Consider the following 21,936-nt stretch of genomic DNA (forward strand, 5'->3'; position numbering starts at 1 on the left):
CTTACCGGTTCTGTAGCGCTGAAAATTCTGATTTTATAGCCTTGCCTGAGCTTGTATCCGTTACACTGCTTTACATATCGCGAAGATGTTAGTCAATACAGAGCAGTGCATAAATCTAATTCATGGCTAAACCATTTTGGTCAAACCTGAAATTAATGTAATGAAGAAAGATCTGCGAAAGCTAGCTACTTTTAGCATTTTTAGGGTAAGAACTCATCTTCAGTATTGGTTGTAATATGAAGCTGTATCAGCCGAAGTTTCTTACTGTTTACTAACACAGACTCATCCTCAACCTATGCACGTAGGCCAGGACGTGTTTATGCACACATCCTTGGCAATGAATGGTTTACTGCTGACTTGTGTGTGTGGTCTGCAGTGGCGTTAACGTCTATAGTTATAGCAACATAAGAAATAAATATCCCCATCTCGGTGGCAAAAGCAGACGTAAGGAGAAAAGTTGAGGAAAAGTTCACAAAGTTACTTTACAATTGGTTGTCTAGGGTGCCGAGATGGATCGTTTCCAAACTAAAAACTTATAATTACGAATTATTCAGTTGCTTATACTGGGAGTAAACGTTTGCTGTTTACAATGGGTAAAAGTAACAATGGGTAACTTTTTTTTACACCAAAATGTTTATAAAGTTGTACTCTTAGTTTAGGTTTATGAAATAGGTTATATTACAGTCATATCCAGCATTTTACAACCAAAAGAAAAATACACAGCTTCGAAACTGATAAGCCGCCTCTTGCGCACTATATTAGCTTAACAATACGATCTTCTGGACAAATAAAGGGGACTGAGAAATGGGAGCGAGCAATTGTTGTAGATAAATGCGGACATTTCAGCAGTGACCGATGTTTGGATAGCGGGAGATACAAGGGAAGTTACCCTAGCCAAGGTCAGTGAGTCATACATGTCATTCGTCATCAGATCACCCTCACAGCTGGACAATAGCCGCGGATTACTGGACAGTCGACTTGTAGATTAAGCCATCTGTGACGGTATAACTTGATTGGAGACAGTTTCGCTGGCTAATCTTGCAATCCCCATCATCAGTCGTGTCTTATTTGACGCCCTTGTGTTAGGGATTGTCCGCTACCTTCTTTAGAATGGGGTGGACGTTATGTGTTGGTATGGTAAATCACTCGTTTGTATAATCAAGCTGATTCACAATAATTATTATAGAAATGAATCTCTTTCAACCTCATAGAAGTGCTAAGGGAGGAAAACGAATTTTCTTCGGGTTTGACACACTATTCGAGTATATTTAGTCTATTTGGGGTTCATTGAAGAATACGATTTTCTTTCGATTATCACACTAGGACTATATTGTAAACAAATACTTCGATGTTACAATTTTAAAGTTATTGTTATGTTTAGTTCACAATCTAAGTAGACCTACACCAAATTCTGTCAATTGTTTGGACAAATGTTTTATTCTTGTACAGTATTGCAATCAATTTTGTCTCTATTCATGCGCAGTTTTCTTACTAGAAATCCATACGAACACCAAAAGGTTAAAGTATGTTCTACCAATAATCTGCGCAGTTGAACGCTGGGTGCTGGCTAGATAACTCACGATAAGAGAACTCACGGCTCGCGGTGACCGTTCCTCGCTTTAAACTTTCTCCTCGGTTGTTGTGCCATTGTACTGCCATCTGACCAAGCTTCTTCGGACAGTCGTGACACACATTGAGATTTGGTATCTCTGGTGCGTGGCATATGAACCAGGACTACAATAATGAATCATTCGTGACAAAGAATCAAGCATCCACATAATGATGCGCAGCAATGTGTGAAATGTGGAACAACAACAAATACTTACACTTGTTGTTGTGGATAAAGCATAAGTATAAAGCGTGAAAACATGAATGAAAGTATGCATCTTCATCGTCAGGATGAGTGATCCGTCGAAGGCATGGGCTGGTTTGATACACGAGAATTGTGCAAGTCAATGATTTAATTAATCGTGCATGACGTGCGTGCACGTGTGGCCGGAAGTGTTTACCTTGTGCACGTGGACATGCGAGCTCCAAATGTGGAGTTGGAAACTCATCAAATTACTGGAAACAACTGCACACGTCACGTCTAGCACAATCGTGAACACTATACAGCTTAACCAGTATGACGTAATGTTCGCAGTAAAACTACATTCATGACTGTGGGACATTGTTTATGGCATTGGAATCATTGCAGTTTAGGCCAGTTAAACAAATACATACAGTTTGTAATCAGAACTATGCATTTTTAACGTGTGAATTTGACGTAAAAATGAAGTTTTCCCCTCAAAAGTATTTAATAAAATTGCTTGAAGGGCAAAGTTTGCTTTTATAAAGATTGAAGATGAAAGTAAGTGATATATTTCCATGAAAGTTTGTCCCAAGTGTGTGACAAGGGATGAAGACTGTCTCCGCCTCTCCTACTTGTTACGGTTGGTTACTTCTGACGCCCCAACACACATCAGGCTGATGAAAACATCAATCCTATCATTGTACGTGTGTCATCGATCACCAATCCTTAGCCTTATGGTAGAGTACGTTTTTTCAGTGACATAAGTTCAAGAATCGAACTAGCGACATTGATTTGTATTTACTTATAAAGAAAATTCTGCCTTTTAGGGCGTCTAAAACTCTTTTGAATGTTGTATCTAATTATCGTAACCAAATGATAAATCCGACGAATTTTCGCACCATAGCCAATCTTTTACCATTTTGAAATATAATGTGCGTACACAGTTATTACTATGATTAGTTTATTTTACTGACAAGGAAAAATACGCACAGACAAGGAACAAAAGACCACTACCACTTCCTTACCTTCAGCTTCAGTTATCTGATCCACCAAAGACACTTGCTATTTTTAGCCTTCCTTGTACAAGAAACGAAAGCCTAAGTTCCATAAACAAAATTGCTATAGGTTCCAATTTGTTTTATTATTTATATTTATTCTTGTCCAACAATCTCCCGTTTCTCTTCTCCGGAGTTAATGTAGTGATAAGGATTCATTCTTTAGCCCCCCACAGCTCTCGGTGTATAACCTCCACCATCATCAAGCCACCCCTCTGTACCATCCACGTCAGCGTCAGAGCGAGTTGTAGTTGTATTATTGCACAAACAATCAATGCAGCACAATGGCAATACCTGACATACGCTCGCCATTATTGTGACGTTCGCACAATACGACCACGACCAGCTGCTGCTGCTGCCGCTGCTCTTGTGTTATGAAGTCATTTATACAACTCTCCATGCACTGATGGTTGATCGCTGATTGCACCTTTGTTGTTAGGGTTACGCGTTTTGCTTGTGGGTACGAAAGGTCTTTGATAAATTAACACTTTTAGAAATATTCATCCACGGTTTGGCAGTTTCCCTATCGAAACGAAAATATTTAGCAATATAAAAAGTGTTAGCATTGAAATACGTAGTACTTTTTCTTTCTGAGAAAAAAAGTACTATATAGTGAATGCGCTATTTCAATAGTTGTTCGGGAAACAACGAACCCACTACTTTCAGTATAGACCCTTATGTTTTTAGGAGTTATAGGAAATATTTAATGTAATTTTAGTCAGGTATAGGATTACAGTCATGCTTATCTGCCCGGATCTCATGGCTAGTTGGAGAACGTGCGGCGCCTGGCCTGTGAGGACTGGGGTGTTTTTTGTAGACAGAACCACTTTTTACTCTCCCCCGGGGGTCTCGGGTCCAGATACTGCAGAGGGTAATGAGGAGCTTCTCTCACGATATCTGTGAAATACTGCGACAGAGACTCGTCAAACTTTGGGGGCTTTTAGGGTTTATTATGTCATGAATAACATCGGTGATTGGAGTAGCATCCTTGTGGATGTAAGTTACGAGCGTTATCCTTTGTCTCCTCGCCTGTATCGTCCAGTACACTTCTCGGTTGGTCCTTTGTGGTGCCACATCGTCCAGACAAAGCACCGCGGCAAGGCGAGGCGGGGCGAGACAGGACACAGGAAGAAGTTACGGTTCAGTTGCAGAAGGAGATTCTGTTCGATGACTCGTCTCACCGCCTCCTTGTCGTCTAAACTTGTGCAGCTTCTGGTAACATACAACTTTATACTATGGAAATGTAATACAATCATTGCGACTCTTTTCATTCTTCGCCTACAAATCGACAACGGCTCTAAGATAACCTATGTTAAAAAAAAAAAATAATAATAGAAAGGGCGAAAATAAAAGGTTTAGTCAAACTTGTAAATTCCGATTAATTGACTAATAATACTATGATAGTTGCATTGAAAACTTGGCATGCACCAATGTTAACATTTTCACATTGATTTTACTAATGAGTATTAAAATTAAAAAAAGAAATATCTACCAGCGACTTGGTAATATTTTCGTAGTTAACATATTAATTTACAAATGTTAAAATTGCGAATTATTTGAACTAATTTCCCTGTAGGTAAGAAGCTATTATAGTAGGTGACACAGATATACCTGGACCTGATTAGCTTTTTCATGTTGATATCCCCAGAGGCCAAAAACAAAAATCATTAAAATTTATATCCTTACAGTATACTGTATATATATTGTAGTATTTCATATTGACTTTGACTTCTTAGTACTGTACTGTAGCTTCATTCCACTGTTATATTGCTAATTTTACACTTGAATTGTATAAGGATCTTAGCTTTCTTATGCAATTATTCTTATGCAATTACTCTCGCATATTCCCAATTCATATTTTTACTTCTAAATCGAAAGCATAAACTAACACGCCAGCTGTTATATACAATGTCTCCTAACGGTTTTAGTTGCCTAAACTCATCTCAACACACACGCACTACTGTCTGTGGATGACAGCAGCCTGCAGCTCATGGCTTGTATTGCACTAATTAGCTGACTGCTGACTGCCTCATTACAGTTGTACAACAGAACTGTGTTCACACTCAGCTGTTGTAGTGTTGTAGTGGCAGATCCACCAATACACAACACTGCCGGCGTCGTTGCGGAGGCGGCTATTTTAATCTGGATGGAAATAGAAAGGTTTATCAAGAGATAGTGGACTATAAACGGCTAAATGCAGCGGTGATGGTAGCGTGGTGCGGCGCCGCTCCTACATACATCATGCTGCAGTGAACTAAATATTGCAACAACTCGACAACTGTTCAGACCCTCAGACCATCAGACCACGCATTGACATCGGGAGAGAGTTGTCAGACTCCAGCACGACTATGGGTCCCGTTGGAACAAACTCAAACATGTCCCTTATTAGATTAAACTATTGTCGAAATTAAGCTCAGGGATTTACAATTTACCGCGATTTTGTACCTAATTCTGTCCAGACGTTGGTCTTAATTTAGAATCTCGTTTTAATTTTAGACTGTTAATACCCAAGGATGTTGCTACTCTATATACTGTGAAAAGTTTACTACTAAAACAACTTGGTTATGATCAAATCAAATTAGGATCACATTAATTTATTACTATACACATTTTACAGATATTTTCATTGAACGTGAATAAAAGCTTATCTTTGTCTAATAACACCTAGAACATGTATATGTGCTTTATATTGTTCACTACAATACGGTAAATATGTTCATATTATTCATTCTGATAGCCCCTGGACTACGAATAATGACTTATATAGGCTTAACTCCGTCAGTAGTCCATAAGTAAATATGTTCATAAGAACCACTTACTTACATGGTGATCGATTTCGATTGAACTCTTCAATAGGATCAAACCCAACCCAATAGGAGAATGATGTAAAACAATAACACTTATACATTTAAGGACCTGAGGGGAAATAATATGACATGGTTCATAAAAAGACATTTGTTAGACCATATAGACCATATACTTGCTTATTACGATATTATTTTTATAGCTCAAAGGTTACGTACGATAAAATAAAGAATCGAATATTGATTTATTAATTTAACAATCGTTGTACCAACGTCAGCAACAGTTGATGGTAGTAGAGTAGACGCGTTCGATGATATCAGTGGTAATGTTACTGTTATTGTTATGTCCGACAATAAAACCCCCGAGATCGTCTCTGGCTGGGTCAACGGTCTTGCGTGTTACAAAGGTTAGCACTTAGCGTGGTGTATTGTGAGATGATTGAAAACAACCCTGCAGAACGGCGCATAGCAATAAATAACAAAGTCATTGACCATTATAGACATAAGAAAAGGTCACGTTAATAGTTATAATAGTTAAAGCATATCTGTATGCTAATGTAAATTATAATTTTACAGTTATGGCTTATTATTTGGAGTAACATTGATCAGTCTATTTTTAATTTAACCAGTGGTGGGTTATACTATTCTTCTATAATAACAATAAGAGCATTAAAGAACTAACACCCCCCCCCCCCCCAAATTATTACACGTTCTCTCCCAGCCGTCACACTCCTATGTGTGTATGTATGGTCTAGGACCACTTCTGGTACTCAGTGTGTTAAATACAGTTTCGAAGTTTCATTTTGTGAAGATGTTTTCAGTTTACTTAATAGTTTATCCATTTTAGTTATGTAGTAAGTAATTAAAATCGTGGGATTTTATGTCTTCGCGCGCTCAAACTAGATTTTGACGTTATTATGCACGTAATTATTATTCAATTTTATATTAGAATCAAAATGGTTATATACAAACTTTTTGAATGCAACATTTTGATACTGCAATTCCTTCGCTACTTCGCCAAGTGATTCGCCTATTGTCTCACCTCTCATACCATCCCCCGGAGGCGGCAAAGGTTTAGCAGGCGGAGGTGGAGGTAGAGGCGGTGTTTTTAGGTCAACCTGGATCAATATGTCCATCTTTCCTCATTAACCCTAGTCCGGATATTCACGTCAGTTGCCCCTCTAATGAGAAGTTCAGAAGGAGATTGGCCAGGTCGTGTAGCTCCAGGGGCGTGTTAATTAAACTGTTTTAGTGAAACTCTGATTCTCGTAAGAAAATACTGCCTAAAAAACAAATAGTCAGTGATTGAGAAAATGTACATAGAGTTTTCCAATAACTACTGTTGCCACACAGTTTTCACGACCTGTCTGGCGTCACCGCAAGTTATATTCCTTGTCTTTCAGCTTTTATATTGTTTAAGACGGTGACACACTATCGATCTTTTCCCCGAACAAGACCCCGAACCGAGCAGGGAGAAGGGAGAAGGGAGGTCGAAGGGAGGATGTTCGATAGTGTGTCACGGGTCCGTACACCGATCAAGACGCCGAACAAGACATCAGGCCGAGCAGGGAGACGAGCGCTCTGGAGGCGGTTTTTTGGCGAAAGATCAAAGAAAAGATCGGTCCGATGTACGGTCCGATGTACGATAGTAGACGGTGACACACTATCGATCTTTTCCCCGAACAAGACCCCGAACCGAGCAGGGAGAAGGGAGAAGGGAGGTCGAAGGGAGGATGTTCGATAGTGTGTCACGGGTCCGTACACCGATCAAGACGCCGAACAAGACATCAGGCCGAGCAGGGAGACGAGCGCTCTGGAGGCGGTTTTTTGGCGAAAGATCAAAGAAAAGATCGGTCCGATGTACGGTCCGATGTACGATAGTGTGTCACGGTACATTTTTGCCCCGAACATCGTCGCGAGCGCCGCACCGAGCGGCCGCCTGCGCTAGCATTGATAGTTCCGCGCTCTCACTCGCACACACTCTCTATCTCTCTCCAAACTTCCTTTTGCCGCGCTCGGTAGAATTCGTCTGGTCTTGGTCATGTTCGGGGAAATGTTCGGAGTAAAATTTTGCTGATATTTATCTCCCTTCTCCCTTCTCCCTGCTCGGTTCGGGGTCTTGATCGGGGAAAAGATCGATAGTGTGTCACCGCCTAGTGTGTCACGGTACATTTTTGCCCCGTACATCGTCGCGAGCGCCGCACCGAGCGGCCGCCTGCGCTAGCATTGATAGTTCTGATTTAATATGGCAATTAAACTCTTTAATTGGTAAAATAAATAAATGTTGGGTAATATGTTGCCGTTATATATTGTAATCATTTAAGATGTAATGTTTGTGGTTAGGTTTGTTTGGTCAAGGTTGAAAGTGTAGAAACCGTTAAATCAATTATATCAATAATATTAAGGTTGAATTAAGTAATTGATGTTGACTTAAATTCTTTCAAAAATAATATAAACATTAATATTATTAAAGGCGATTAAAATGATCATTCTGTAACGATATTTCAATGAATAAAACCAATAGAAATCAATAGATATAACTAAGCATCCTTTCTAGAATATATTTTATTTTTGCGACAAGTTTTCAAAATGCGACTTTTAACAATAATTTTTATGTTATAGACACTTTTTGGCTTTGGTCTGGTGGGCATTTAGATTCCACGGCACTGCCTCCGCGCTCTCACTCGCACACACTCTTTATCTCTCTCCAAACTTCCTTTTGCCGCGCTCGGTAGAATTTGTCTGGTCTTGGTCATGTTCGGGGAAATGTTCGGAGTAAAATTTTGCTGATATTTATCTCCCTTCTCCCTTCTCCCTGCTCGGTTCGGGGTCTTGATCGGGGAAAAGATCGATAGTGTGTCACCGCCTTTACAGCACCAGAAAATGTAAGAGTCGATCTTCCTGGAGTAAACAAGTAGAAGGAATTCAGCACTCGTCAAAGTGATTAGTAAACTAATACAATTTGCAAAACATTAATGTGACATAAATGTGTGATGGTCACAGATTTGTCAAAGGAAAACTAACAAACTATAAATGTTTATTCGTAATTGCTTAAAAGTATTTCTGGTCAACAATCGTGTTTTGCTGAATCCATAATGTTGATTGGCGAGTTTTGAGTATAAAATAGATCAAGTTAATCAATCAATCAATCAATCAATCAATCAATTATTGAGATGGGGACGCCACCTAGGAGCGTATTTTAACCCAAATATGAGTGAAGGATGAGTGTAGAATGGTGTGTGATGACCTTTGTAGCTTTGTTACTGACTAAGATCAGCGGTTTCATTAGTCAGGATCATTTATTTAAAGCCCAATGATCAGGAACAGCTGGGTCCAGTTTATGTAATCGGGATCAAACGTATGACTCAATTACTACTTTTTCCTTGTGTATTTTCTTGTCATAAACTTAAAGCTAAGACAATCGTAAATCGTAAATTATTTCCATGCTACAAACATAATTCACGAGTGTTGACAGTTAACTGTGTTCATGCAATTATGATATTGGTTACTTCTTAACATCAATTAATTGTCCCTGTTTAGTAACATATCCGAATGGGCAAGAGCCATAATAAGCTAGTTTGTTGTCTAAACCTCATTACGATACGTTTACTGCAGAACAACTCGGTGAAGCCTTCTCTAGTTATCTAGCCACCCCTCGTGAGTCAACCACTGGTGGAGTGGGGAAGGTCAGTAATGGAAGATTCTCCCCAACCTCAAATTTGTCTCACTGCTTTAATAGTTATTGTATGGAGCACTCAGCTTATCAAAGTCGGTGAGGGTCCCTGTGTGACCGACCATGTATCTTCTGTGACACTTGAAGATATTGTTATTGTGAGACATTCAAGTGGAAGATCCTTTGACACTCTAGTACTCAATGTGGAACAGATCGCGACCAATATGTGTTATAAACAACTTATTTCCATGAATTATAAGGAATAGTACTAAAGGTCGTACGGAACGAGGTGAAGCTTGGAGGGGAATAGTGGTGTGGTGGGGGAAGTGTTGCTATGCGAGGCGACGATCGGCTCGTCTCCTACCCCCACCATGGATTTCCCCGCTTTAGACCGTTCCCGCCGAAAATCTCAGGCTTCACCTCGTTCCGCACGACCTATATCGCCGTATGACCTGCTGGCTACCATATGTCTCGAGAGCCAACCATCAGTAATCCGCAATTGATTGTGAACGTAACTAACCACTGTTTTTGTAGTCTATTTCTGAGGGTTCATTTTACCATTTCTGGTCGAAGTTGATCGGAATGAATTGTCTCAATGGTATGTAGAATGATAATGGTGTTGTCAGCATTAGGTAATAGTATTCCTAGAAACATATTGAGCCCCAGTAATACTTTTAAGTCACAGTAAAATACTCCTTGGTGCAACCATTTTATTCAGTGGTAAAATGTCCTACTGTATTTGGAAGGACAGTATTATATTAAACTTATTTTCGGTGACCCCCTAGCGTTAACGTAGTCGACTACCACTTACAAAATACTGTAACATACATCGTGATAATCATGTAACGAAACTTCAACTCTTGAAATAACACTGCAAACTTGACATCTGGTATTAAAAAGGTCACAAAATAAAATACTATTTCGCTATTTATTTTGTGATAAAACAGGCAACCTTCTCCAGTGTGTCACAAATATTGTGAGCGAAGAATGTTTCTATCAACAGAGAGTATTTCACGCTTGTGTTATGAGACAGTTTGATATATGTAGGAGCCACGCTGTGAATGTGAGGACGCTGACATTTAGCCCGGTATTTGGCCTCTATTAAGTTGGTACTCAGCAACCCTCCCACTGTTATTCATGTGTTTAAATACTGTAACACTATTAAAAAAACCGCTTGAAATTATTTTGATATGAAATTCAACCTAAAAAATAACTTACTGAAGAAATATTTAAAACGTTTCACCTTACTAATAAGTATCCATTTAGAAAATTGTTCTTATAAAACAAGGGCATTTAATTAATCTATTAATAGCATACTTTGATGATCACCAGTTATAATCAAAGTAAGCAGATTGAAATTTACATAACCTACAGGACATAATCGGTGTTCTTTGCTCCTAGATACCGTTAAAGCATTGACTAGTTAAAGTCTAGAACAATTTTACAAGAATTTGTTAAAATACGTTTTCCTGATATTAAAACCCCGGGTGGATGCACAAGTATATTATCTGTTAACATTTGTACTACACAACTGTTACTGTTTGTCGGTTTATCATGCAAGTTTAGGTGACACATAATCAGACAGAGTACCATATGTTAGCATCACGTTTCCAGGTGATCGTGCAGTCGGTAGGTCGTGTATGTAGCCCGTGGTGCGTGGTCGTAGTCGTGGCATACAACATGCAGATACGGCAACTGGAGCGAGATTACCATAGCTGCTAGGTGCGAAAGCTGTTAGATCTATGCTGCAGTATAGTAATCCACCTCTGATGTTAAGTGTATACTGCAGTACCCACCGCAATCCACCTCTGCTGCTAGGTGCGAAAGCTGTTAGAACTATGCTGCAGTACCCACCGCAATCCACCTCTGATGTTCTGCAGTACCCACCGCAATCCACCTCTGCTGCTAGGTGCTATACTGCAGTACCCACCGCAATCCACCTATGATGCTAGGTGCTATACTGCAGTACCCACCGCAATCCACCTATGATGCTAGGTGCTATACTGCAGTACTCACCGTAATCCACCTATGCTGCAAGGTGTTATACTGCAGTACCTACCACACTCTACCTCTGCTGCTAGGTGCTACACTGCAGTACCCACCGTAATCCACCTATGATGCTAGGTGCTATACTGCAGTACCTACCACACTCTACCTCTGCTGCTAGGTGCTACACTGCAGTACCCACCGTAATCCACCTATGATGCTAGGTGCTACACTGCAGTACCCACCGTAATCTACCTCTGCTGCTAGGTGCTATACTGCAGTACCCACCGCAATCCACCTATGATGCTAGGTGCTATACTGCAGTACTCACCGTAATCCACCTATGCTGCAAGGTGTTATACTGCAGTACCTACCACACTCTACCTCTGCTGCTAGGTGCTACACTGCAGTACCCACCGTAATCCACCTATGCTGCTAGGTGCTATACTGCAGTACCCACCGCAATCCACCTCTGCTGCTAGGTGCTATACTGCAGTACCCACCGTAATCCACCTATGCTGCTAGGTGCTATACTGCAGTACCCACCGTAATCCACATATGATGCTAGGTGCTATACTGCAGTACCCACCGTAATCCACCTATGCTGCTAGGTGCTATACTGCAGTACCTACCACACTCTACCTCTGATGCTAGGTGTTATTCTGCAGTACCCACCACACTCCACCTCTGCTGCTAGGTGCTAAGAGATGTGCTGCGGTATTGTACTCAACTAATGTTTAATCCTCCTAGACTCAACTACTGCTGAATGCTAGAGCTGTTTAGCTCTAATGTAGTGTGGCCCACATCTGTTAGTGAGTATGCTGTATGGTATTCAGCACCAGCTAATTGAACGTGGCGATCGACAAGTGATTGTAAACATAAAACATAAGCCTAAACTTGTTATCTGACCTTGTTGTCTGGCTTAGATTACCCGCGAACACAAGTTGTTGGTTATGTTTACAAACCGTTTATGAGACAGCACACGAAACACTGTGGCCTATACAGTACCTCAGTGCACTCACAAAATGTATTCACGAGATATTTTTGAAAGTTAGCCTAAATCATTCTTCGTCTAACTCCAGTCTTTTACGAGAGTGTGAGCTACCGGTACCAGTTACGCTACCATAATAATAAGAATCAAATTAGTTTTTCCATGTAAAATATAAAAATTTTGAACATTGAGTTTTCATTTAGAAGCATAGTTATTGATGTTTTGAATTTTTGTTACAGGTATGCCATGGCGTAGTTTGAACATGATGAAACCACATGCTTACTCATGGTAATATACAAAATGCAATTATTTTTCATTGTGAATTAGTATGTAGCCTAGTAATGATAAAGTCAATTTCAGATTTAGACTTTTGTTATGATATGCATTTGATTTATTTAACTTAAGTTTTATTATAAATATAGTTCAATGCTTAATCGTTGATTCTCTATGGACTAATATTGCATTATTTCATGGAATTAAAGACAATAAAACAAACAATTTTACACATGGAGGTGGAACAAAGGATAAAAATACGTAAGAGAAATCTTACAATACAAAGCGTTATCCTTATACCTCCCCTTAATGTTTTCCCCCGATGATACGAATGTCTTCTTGCAATCATTTTTCTTGTCCAAAACAACACAAAGAAAGGAAATTCCATCAGGAAGAACCCTTCCTGTCGTGAAAGTTTTGAATTCATTTTTCTCCCCCTTTGCAAGTAAACGACCATATGAGTCACCGTCGCGACTTTATTTCAGGATTTTCCACCGCATTAAGTTGGCGAAAACTTTACAACATGCTCGTCAAGCAGATTCATTCCGTCCAATACACATGATGTATTGCCAGTTGAGGTTAGCGATATGGATTGATTCGTTTTGTAAGTGAATTAGTCTGTCTTGACCACTCCCTCTGCTCTCTGTATGTATGAGACGACCCCTCTCCCTAGCATTAGTTAGCGATATCTATGGACATTCGCGGCATTACGCGTCGCTCTCCCGCCAAATCCGCTTATACGACCCACGTTATCGCTGGACCGAACTGCATCTCAATCACAGATGTTTGGGTTGGATTTAATTTATGAAATTCTGGGAAAATATGAAATTGTAAAGCATTTTTTTGATGCGACGAGTTGAAATTTATACAGCAAAGTTACAATTACTGCACTCGTAACAAATAATGTACAAGAAAATAATTTTGTTACAAACTGTTGCACTGTATTTTTATCACTGGCTTTTTCAAAACTTGCATTGACTTAAATGTATTCTTTACTGCTAGCACTCCCTTAATCTATGTATGGTAGTGACATACATTTTTAAATTTTCTAGTAAATTTAGTTAAATAATTATTGGTTTATATTGGGGGTTTGATCAGATCAAACCCCCAATATAAACCAATTGATCATCCAAGCTAAACCTTATATATATGCTAGTTTATATGATGATAGTTTATATTTAATAAAAATACGTTCAATTGGGGAGCGAGCTTGTCTATCGGTACAGTGCGGAAATCACCTTTTATATTTTAAAGTGATAATGCCGCAACCCTCTAGATCTAGTCAGAAGTAATGTGTAAAACTGGAACAAAAAAGAAAATTATGATAAAATCCGTCAAACACAAAATATTATAGTATTTTTTTTATTATTTATAAGCAATACATATTTACTTTGAGGTCTGTTACAAAATGCATTGTACTTAGTGGAATGGTGGAATTTATGAACTGAATTAAATGTTGGTTAACTTGTCAAGTACTTGTAACAACTTGTAACACCCACCGTATGGAACCAGGGGCCCTATTTTTGAAATGGTTGACAGTTGACTCTACAGTCAACACTCAACTCAACCAACAACAGGATTTGGTATTTTTGAAATCCAACAGTTTGGAAGTGAGTTGGAAATCAGTAGTTGAGTGACTCGTTTTGGAAATGTAGAACATACGACCGCCCGAAATTCAGATGACGTCATTTTAAACCAATCACAATGCAGAGTTTTTGTGATCATCGATCTTACCTCTTCTTACTCTAAAATCTGTATCAGCAAATCTCAATCTAACATATTTCGAGATACTGGAGGTAAACTGTCAACTCCGTTCTTGAGAGATTGAGGTTATGTCTTGCTTAATCTTAGTGATTGCAAATGCAAAAGTACCTTATATAAACTTATAAGTATTAACAATACAATTTACTATGGATGTTTGTTTGTTTTATGGTGTAGCTCATTTTAAGTTTAGGCATATCCTAAATACATTGTTATTTGCTTTCTTCGTATCTATTTCAGAACACATCACCTTATTTTAGTTTTCTTCATCGTTTTGTTTCATGTTATTTTTAATTGTGTTTTTATTTAGGTTAAAGCTTATGGCTATTTGCCATTGCACTGAAAGCTTATCGTAAGTTAAATTAATTTGATCCCTTTATTAGGTGAATGGTATTGAAACAAACTATGATATTGTTTCTCTCTACCACAATCTTTAATACCTTAAATCATAGGTCTAATAACAATAATTATCTTTTAATAAGTTCAATTAGTATGCCTAGTGTATTTCAAACAAATTAAATAGTCTTATAACAAAGTAAGTAGATTAAATACTCTAGTATTGACACAGTAAATAAAATTAACAATCGCATACGCAAAAAGGGGAGCGTTTCATAAACTCCAAATTTCACAAACTCCAACGCTTAAAATATTAAATGAACAGCGCGTTTCATAATGTCCAAATTTCATAAGCTCCAAAACTATAACATTCAAATAATCACTAGTTCACAATGTCCAAGTTTCACAAACTCCAACGTTTAAATATTAAATAAACAGAGCGGTTCATAACCTCCAAATTTCATAAGCTCCAAATCTATAACATTCAAGTAATCACTGTTTCACAATGTCCCAAGTTTCACAAACTCCAACGTTAAGATACCAAATAAACAGTGCGGTTCATAATGTCCAAATTTCATAACCTCCAACGGTACAGTCTGGGCCAGAAGTCTCTCTACAGTGGTTGCCACAGTCAGATAGCAGGCACCGTTCGCCAGCGCTCAACTACTGATTATACGTGCATTTTAACATCGATGTATATATACATCGATGCATTTTAATGATTGAAGAACACTCAGCTGTGTGACTCAAATATGTGTTAGCACACAATGTGCAAATCAAATTTACATTTTTATATTTTTAATAGCTTTAATTCACTGAGTTTCTTAACTGTTCCGTCTCTCAATTAAAAAGCCACTACAAATATCGTAAGAGATTTTTTTTACCGATGAAAAATTTTAAAACATATAAATATATTTTATAAGTATATTTTCTAATAGCTGTTAAAATTTCATGATGATTACATCAGTAGTATTTTTGTTATGGCACGGCAACCTCTGCAGCGACTTCTGCAGAGACTGTACCGTTGGAGCTTATGAAACTTGGAGGTTATGAACCGCTCTGTTTATTTGATATTTAAACGTTGGAGTTTGTGAAATTTGGACATTGTGAATCGGTGATTATTTGAAAGTTATAGTTTTGGAGTTTATGAAATTTGGAGGTTATGAAACGCACTGTTTATTTAATATATTAACGTTGGAGTTTGTGAAATTTGGACATTGTGAAACTGTGCTTATTTGAAAGTTATAGTTTTGGAGTTTATGAAGTTTGGAGGTTATGAAACGCACTGTTTATTTAATATTTTAGACGTTGGAGTTTCTGAAATTTGGACATTATGAACCTCACCCATTGACAACAAATACATAACCTCTAAATCGCAATTAGTAAATTAAAGCAATAACAAAACAATATGGCGTCGACTCAAAAAGATTAATTTTTTGCCGAAACAGAGGAAGAAGAAAGTGCAGTCAACCTCCACTCAACAGCTCGATAGGTGTTGAGTAGTTTTGGTTGTATAAGTCCACCGTCAATCGTTTCAAAAATACGAAACTATTGGAAATAGAATGACTCGACACTCAACTCAACAGTCAACCATTTCAAAAGTAGGGCCCCAGGAACGCTGCTCTCGGTTTACCACACTCTAGCCTAAATGATAAGGTGTAATAATCTGTTATCAGCGGTTTATGAGTTTGTTGTTCACTGTATACGTTACGTAGTCTGCCTTGCATCACGCACCGCATCTACATTATAAACTACGTACCACACCTCACTCATTGTGAAATTTTTGCTGGTAGGATCTTCACTGACAAGATATTTGGTTCGAAAGAACGGTCTAGAAAATGATTACTTTTTACTATTGTTTGTTAAACGTGATTATTTAAATATGAACGACAAGGTAAATGTATCTCTAATTTGGTGCTCAACCGCTCAATGTAGACTTTGAAGCGCAATAACTATGTTTTCAGTATCTCTGGCTTCTTTCACACCATTACGCCTACAACCATAAGTGAATAGGTAACTTTTCATAATTTTTGTGGTCGTAATTAATTGATTTATAACGCTTTTAATCTAATTATAGCCAATGCTTAAATTAATACAGTATCGCTGAAGAAAAGTTATTGATCGATTAAGTTTTATAGAAACGAAAGCCACAAAAATGATGGTCAGTAAAGCGAATGTTTAGATTCTACTGATGGATTTTACGGGTTTCCGGCCCGTTACTTATAAATCGCTCTATCCAGTCCTAAGCCCGACTCATAAACTCTTGTAATGTTCTTGACGCCATCATCACACATTTTTGGCGCCAAGTAGATATAAAGTGAAAAACTTCGCGTCGCGATTTCCCAGTAAAAATATAGTTGCATTCGTACTAATATTCTGCGATGGACCCACAAATGTGTTGTTTACGAGGTACATGTTTGCTAGTTACACACCGCCAACTGATTGTACAACACGCAGTAGTCTCTGTTGATTACAAGGCTTGGTGCACCCACACCCGTGTAAGTGGCATTGCATGACTTGTTTCTTGATTCTCCTGGCTGTGGAATTCATTTCATCAGGCGTGACATCGACAACTATGAATCGACAAATCGTGCCCCGCCCTGCTGACATTTCTTCGCACGTTTAAGTATTTATTTTTGTCCGTTGTCTTCAAGCCGGTAGTGAATAGTTGTTTCCTAAATCAGCCAACGATCTTATAGCCATAGAACTGCATTTTTAAACAAAGAATCAACGTGCAAAGAATAAGAATAAGATAAAGAAAGAGGCCGTTCACTAATTTGATAGCCTCTTTAGCATGATTTACAATACTTCATGTCCGCACGACTTGTTTACCTGTTAATTGTTATCATGTTATTATTTTTTTCAACTACAACATACCTATAATTACGGTACAATTTTGGTACCTACAATCGTTATTGGAGATGCCATTTTCAGAGACCAAACTAAAAATATACCTGATTGAAATCTTGATCCATCCAAATTGAACATCCGCATTAAGGTTATACCTAGAGCAAAATATTCTTGATAGATTTCTGAATGTTTGGTATACGTTAAACTCGTAATGATAAATATATTACAGTATAGACTTGAACCCAAGCGCTGACAACCCTATATAAAGTTTACTTCGTTTGGGAGCCTTGAATGAGTAGCTTGGTTGGAGTTTCCATATTTGTCATCTCCAACTGTTTTGTAACAAACCTGTCAAATTATACCCGTGTTTTATTAACTAGTCGACCTTGCGCGTTTACATAGTTTTATGGTCGGTCCCCTCTCGCTATGTAGAGAGTATTTCGTTGATGTAGGATGCATAAAATAATGTAATATCTTACTTTAGGCCGATTGGTTATTTCTGAACCGTAAACGTGTTGTAAACTATTAATTATATAGTATAATTGTATTGTAAGTATTCGTATGGCCATTTAATGAGTAAAATATAAAATTGCGCCTAATCAGATGCTACGTTTTACCATTGATTTTATTTAGGGTTCTTGACAAAGGGCGATGTTGGTTTCAATCAGCAAATTAATATGTTCGTTACTCTAGGCTACTAATATTGGGTTTGTTTTCGCAATTACATAATAATTGCAGTAATTAGTACAAAAATTAAAGTACAAAGACAAAGCACAGAAAATAGAGAAATCAATTAATAAACAATAGAGAAATGTTACTCTATAGTCAGTCTGTGGTAGGCTACTTGTATGTGATTTGTGTGATGTGTTTAAGTTTAGTTAGAGCACAGTTTACATACACGAAAAGGTTTTATTGGAACTTGATACAGACAATGAGTTGTTGCTTTTTGGAGTTAGGCACGCCTACTGTCTGTAGACGTGCAGTAAATCAGCACTCGTCAAGGTCAGTCACTCTTGTCAAGGTCACTGAAGGTCATGGGGCTACGGCAGCACCTGTACCTGCACCGGTACAATCGCACTCGTTTCATTTTATCTGCACTGGAGTTATCGGCATGTTTCTGACGATGTATCAGCATTTTCAAGGCCACACACAACACCAAGAAGTATGGAGTATTATTGAGCATATACATCTTGCTAAAACAAGCTACTTGTCATAAATACGATTATATTTTGTACTATTGTATATTACTATCTCGTATTATTGTGTAATATCTTTACCTAGTTATATATAGGTTGTCTCTAAATAATAATATTTATCATATAGGTAGTCCTACATAACTATTGTAAAATTAGTAGTTGTTGTCCAATTACTTCTACGCAATACAGTAGAACCTTGATAACAAGACGCTCATGGGGATTATTAAATGATACTTGTTATCAAAGTTGACTCCTTATTGAGGTTTAAAATAACATGTAATTTGGGGTAAAATAAATTCAAGGTGATTTGAAAATGACACTTATTATCGAGGGTGACTTGTTATCGAGGGTCTTCTTATCGAGGTTCCACTGTTATTTATAATGCCGTAAATATAATTTCGATGCATTTAAAACTGGAAGGTATCATAATTACACGTACAGTAATATTATACTCGAGTCGATAAATACTTTCTTTGTACGATTGTTACAAAGTCAGTATTTCCTCATACAAGTAGTGCAAATTGTGCCGTATTGTTGTTTAGTCAGAATCTTGTGGAGGCTAAGGTTCAATTGGATCAATAACCACAGACGCGCAAATCTGTTAAGGTGTTGATCAGCAAATAGATCGCGCTGACTGAATACATTTGACTAGCTACTTAATGAATTGAGCAATGCGTAATTAATTAATTAATCTTGCAATCAATGCAAACTGGAAACTTTGTAGTTATTTAGTTGAATTCCATCAAAGTCATGATGTAAAATGTTAGTATTCCCAAAAGCAATTTTAGTGACAAAATATCTCAATCTTAAGGCATATAATGGACGTAACCAAACGCAATCTTACGCAGTTGCACAATTGTATGTTTTTAGTCTTGTTCCAGTTGTATTGTGTGTGGTGTTAAGTTGTGTAATCAGATACAAACACTTGTGCGTTCTGAGAAACCTTCTGTACATCAACGATCGCATTAAGACCAACCCCCTGTGATCGTCACCGTGTACATAGACCAGACGTGCGGTGTACCGTGTGCCGACGGTGTGGTGTGCCGAGCCGTATTCCGTGCCTTGGGGCCGCGCCGCGCTCCACGCGCTGTTTCCTCTCTATTTTGGGCGGTTTGAGCCGGAATGTTCGGTCCATTAGTCTCTGTTTATCCTAACACTGCCCACATGTCTGATGTCTCGTATACACGTGGAAATCATCAGTTTACTCAGAGAATTCCTAAACTCTCCGAAGGATTCCCTACTAATCCCGACTAATGATGTCATGTGTTTAGGAATTCACTGTATGCCAAACAATCATAGAGTACAGAAATAGCCATCGTTATACGGGGTTTCCAACAAGTGCTACGCTAAGTTCAACCAAATTTGAACATTTACGTAATAAATTCCACAGGTCTGGTGAATGCAAGCTGTATTTATACACTCGTAGTTTCCCAGTGGTGGTGGAGAAGGGAGGATAGAGAAATACAACAGTCTAATTATCAACATTCTCTTTACGTTTATGTACCGTTGATTGTTACACCACAGTTACATCATGCGGCTTAAGGCTTGCTTTAACGTTGAAGGCATAATGCTACAAAAGTTACACGTTATGTGTGGTCCTCGGCATATTAACCACAAAATGACGGTCTTGTTGGTTTAGCCGTAGAAAATACTCATGACACCAACCACTCATTACCTCAGACAAGGCCCGTAGACAATAGTGTTGTGGGAAGTCGGCTAGCCAGCAACAATGGTGTTGGTTGAGCGAATCGCTTGTACAATCTGAGACGTTTCCTTATTAAGTGAGTCCCGCATTCAGATTATACGTGTGCCCACTCTACGTGGGTAGGCTAATGTACGCACAAGCAACGGTATGTAGGCTATATGGGCAGTACAGTAGCGCTATGCCGCTATACGCTCGTGGCTCAAGTTGTCCATTTTAGATTTACATAGATTCTCATCCTTTCTAAATGAGTATGAACAAGCTAGTGTTAACGTCTCTTTTTGTATGTAAATTGTAAACACCAAAATATTGATATCGTGTCGTCCTGCCAGGCATTAGCATTATACAAGGTTGACGAAGGTGTTGCTGTCCATGTCCTACTCCTACAGTACTTAAGAATTTCAGAATTACAACGGGTAGGCCACATACAACAGCATAATATGAGTACGAACAAGCTGATGTTATAACAAGCCTTTCTCGCTTGTTGTGTACCTCATGGTGATATTATCACATCGTCTGAAATGACGAAGTTTTGCTCTCCATCTCGTATTCAAAAATATCAGGATTGCGAGTAGAGGCTGTAAATGAAACAGTAACCCCTGCAATCATGTATTAGGGTAATTTACAATGAAGCATTTAGTCTCAAATAACATTTTTTTACAAGTGACGAAGTTTCAGTGGAATTTCAATTTATTATGATGGAAATTTTGACCTGGCAATCCTGACTGAAGACATTCATTTATTTTACAGTCGATGAAAAGTCGTTCGTTTATAATAGCCTATACTTACAAAAACATTGTTTTGACATTTTTTGAAAATTAAAACAGCCGATTACTTTGGGGATTAAGTTTTTTTGGTAGGAGAGAGCCAAGTTAAATAATCAGTATTTGATCGGAACTTGGAACTATTTTCACCTATATCGAGTTATCTTCAGTGTAATATTTGCTCAATAGTAACAACTGATGTTTTTCCTTTTGTATTGTACTGCATTTTGTAATTTGCTAGTATACTGTTGACGTGTGGGTGGATGGCTTATTATGAACACATGCTACAACTTACAAGTCTTTTGTTTACTTTTTCCTTGTTATTTTGTTCAACCAACATGGTTACTTAGCAACCCATAAGGCCAATGATAACAATTTTTGATTTTCAATTTCATTTTTCAAGTAATTAGATTTTCTTGGCAGTTTTAACTGCATTTAAACACGTTTTTAGGCCTTAAATTAATTATTTTCAACATTTGAAGGAAAATCGTCGAAGCCATTTTCGAGATCTTTGTGCAAGCAAGCATACATAAATACAAGCAAACATTGCTCATATAAGAGTATAGGATGACATTTATCTCTACTGAAGACTGAAGAGTGTCACTGTCTTCACATCTGCATAAGTGCCGTCTGTCGTCCGCGACCTACTTATATTGTCTCGGATGTCGCTATCGCAAGTCATTTGAATGCACCATATACCTCACGAGATGTTTATTCCGAGGTCATTTTTAAGTCAAAGTAGTTTGTTTTCAA

The 21,936-nt window shown here is 38.1% G+C and overlaps 1 protein-coding gene across 1 annotated transcript in view; it reads left to right on the forward strand.

Moving 5' to 3' along the window:
- Window positions 1-21,936, forward strand: part of LOC128985869 (unc-112-related protein-like) — an 84,424-nt gene that overhangs the window by 34,002 nt on the left and 28,486 nt on the right. The window lies entirely within an intron of this gene.

Source organism: Macrosteles quadrilineatus, unplaced genomic scaffold (assembly GCF_028750875.1).
Source record: "Macrosteles quadrilineatus isolate MER2022 unplaced genomic scaffold, UCM_ALF_1.0 Scaffold_2__2_contigs__length_208266976, whole genome shotgun sequence".
Classification (NCBI taxonomy): domain Eukaryota; kingdom Metazoa; phylum Arthropoda; class Insecta; order Hemiptera; family Cicadellidae; genus Macrosteles; species Macrosteles quadrilineatus.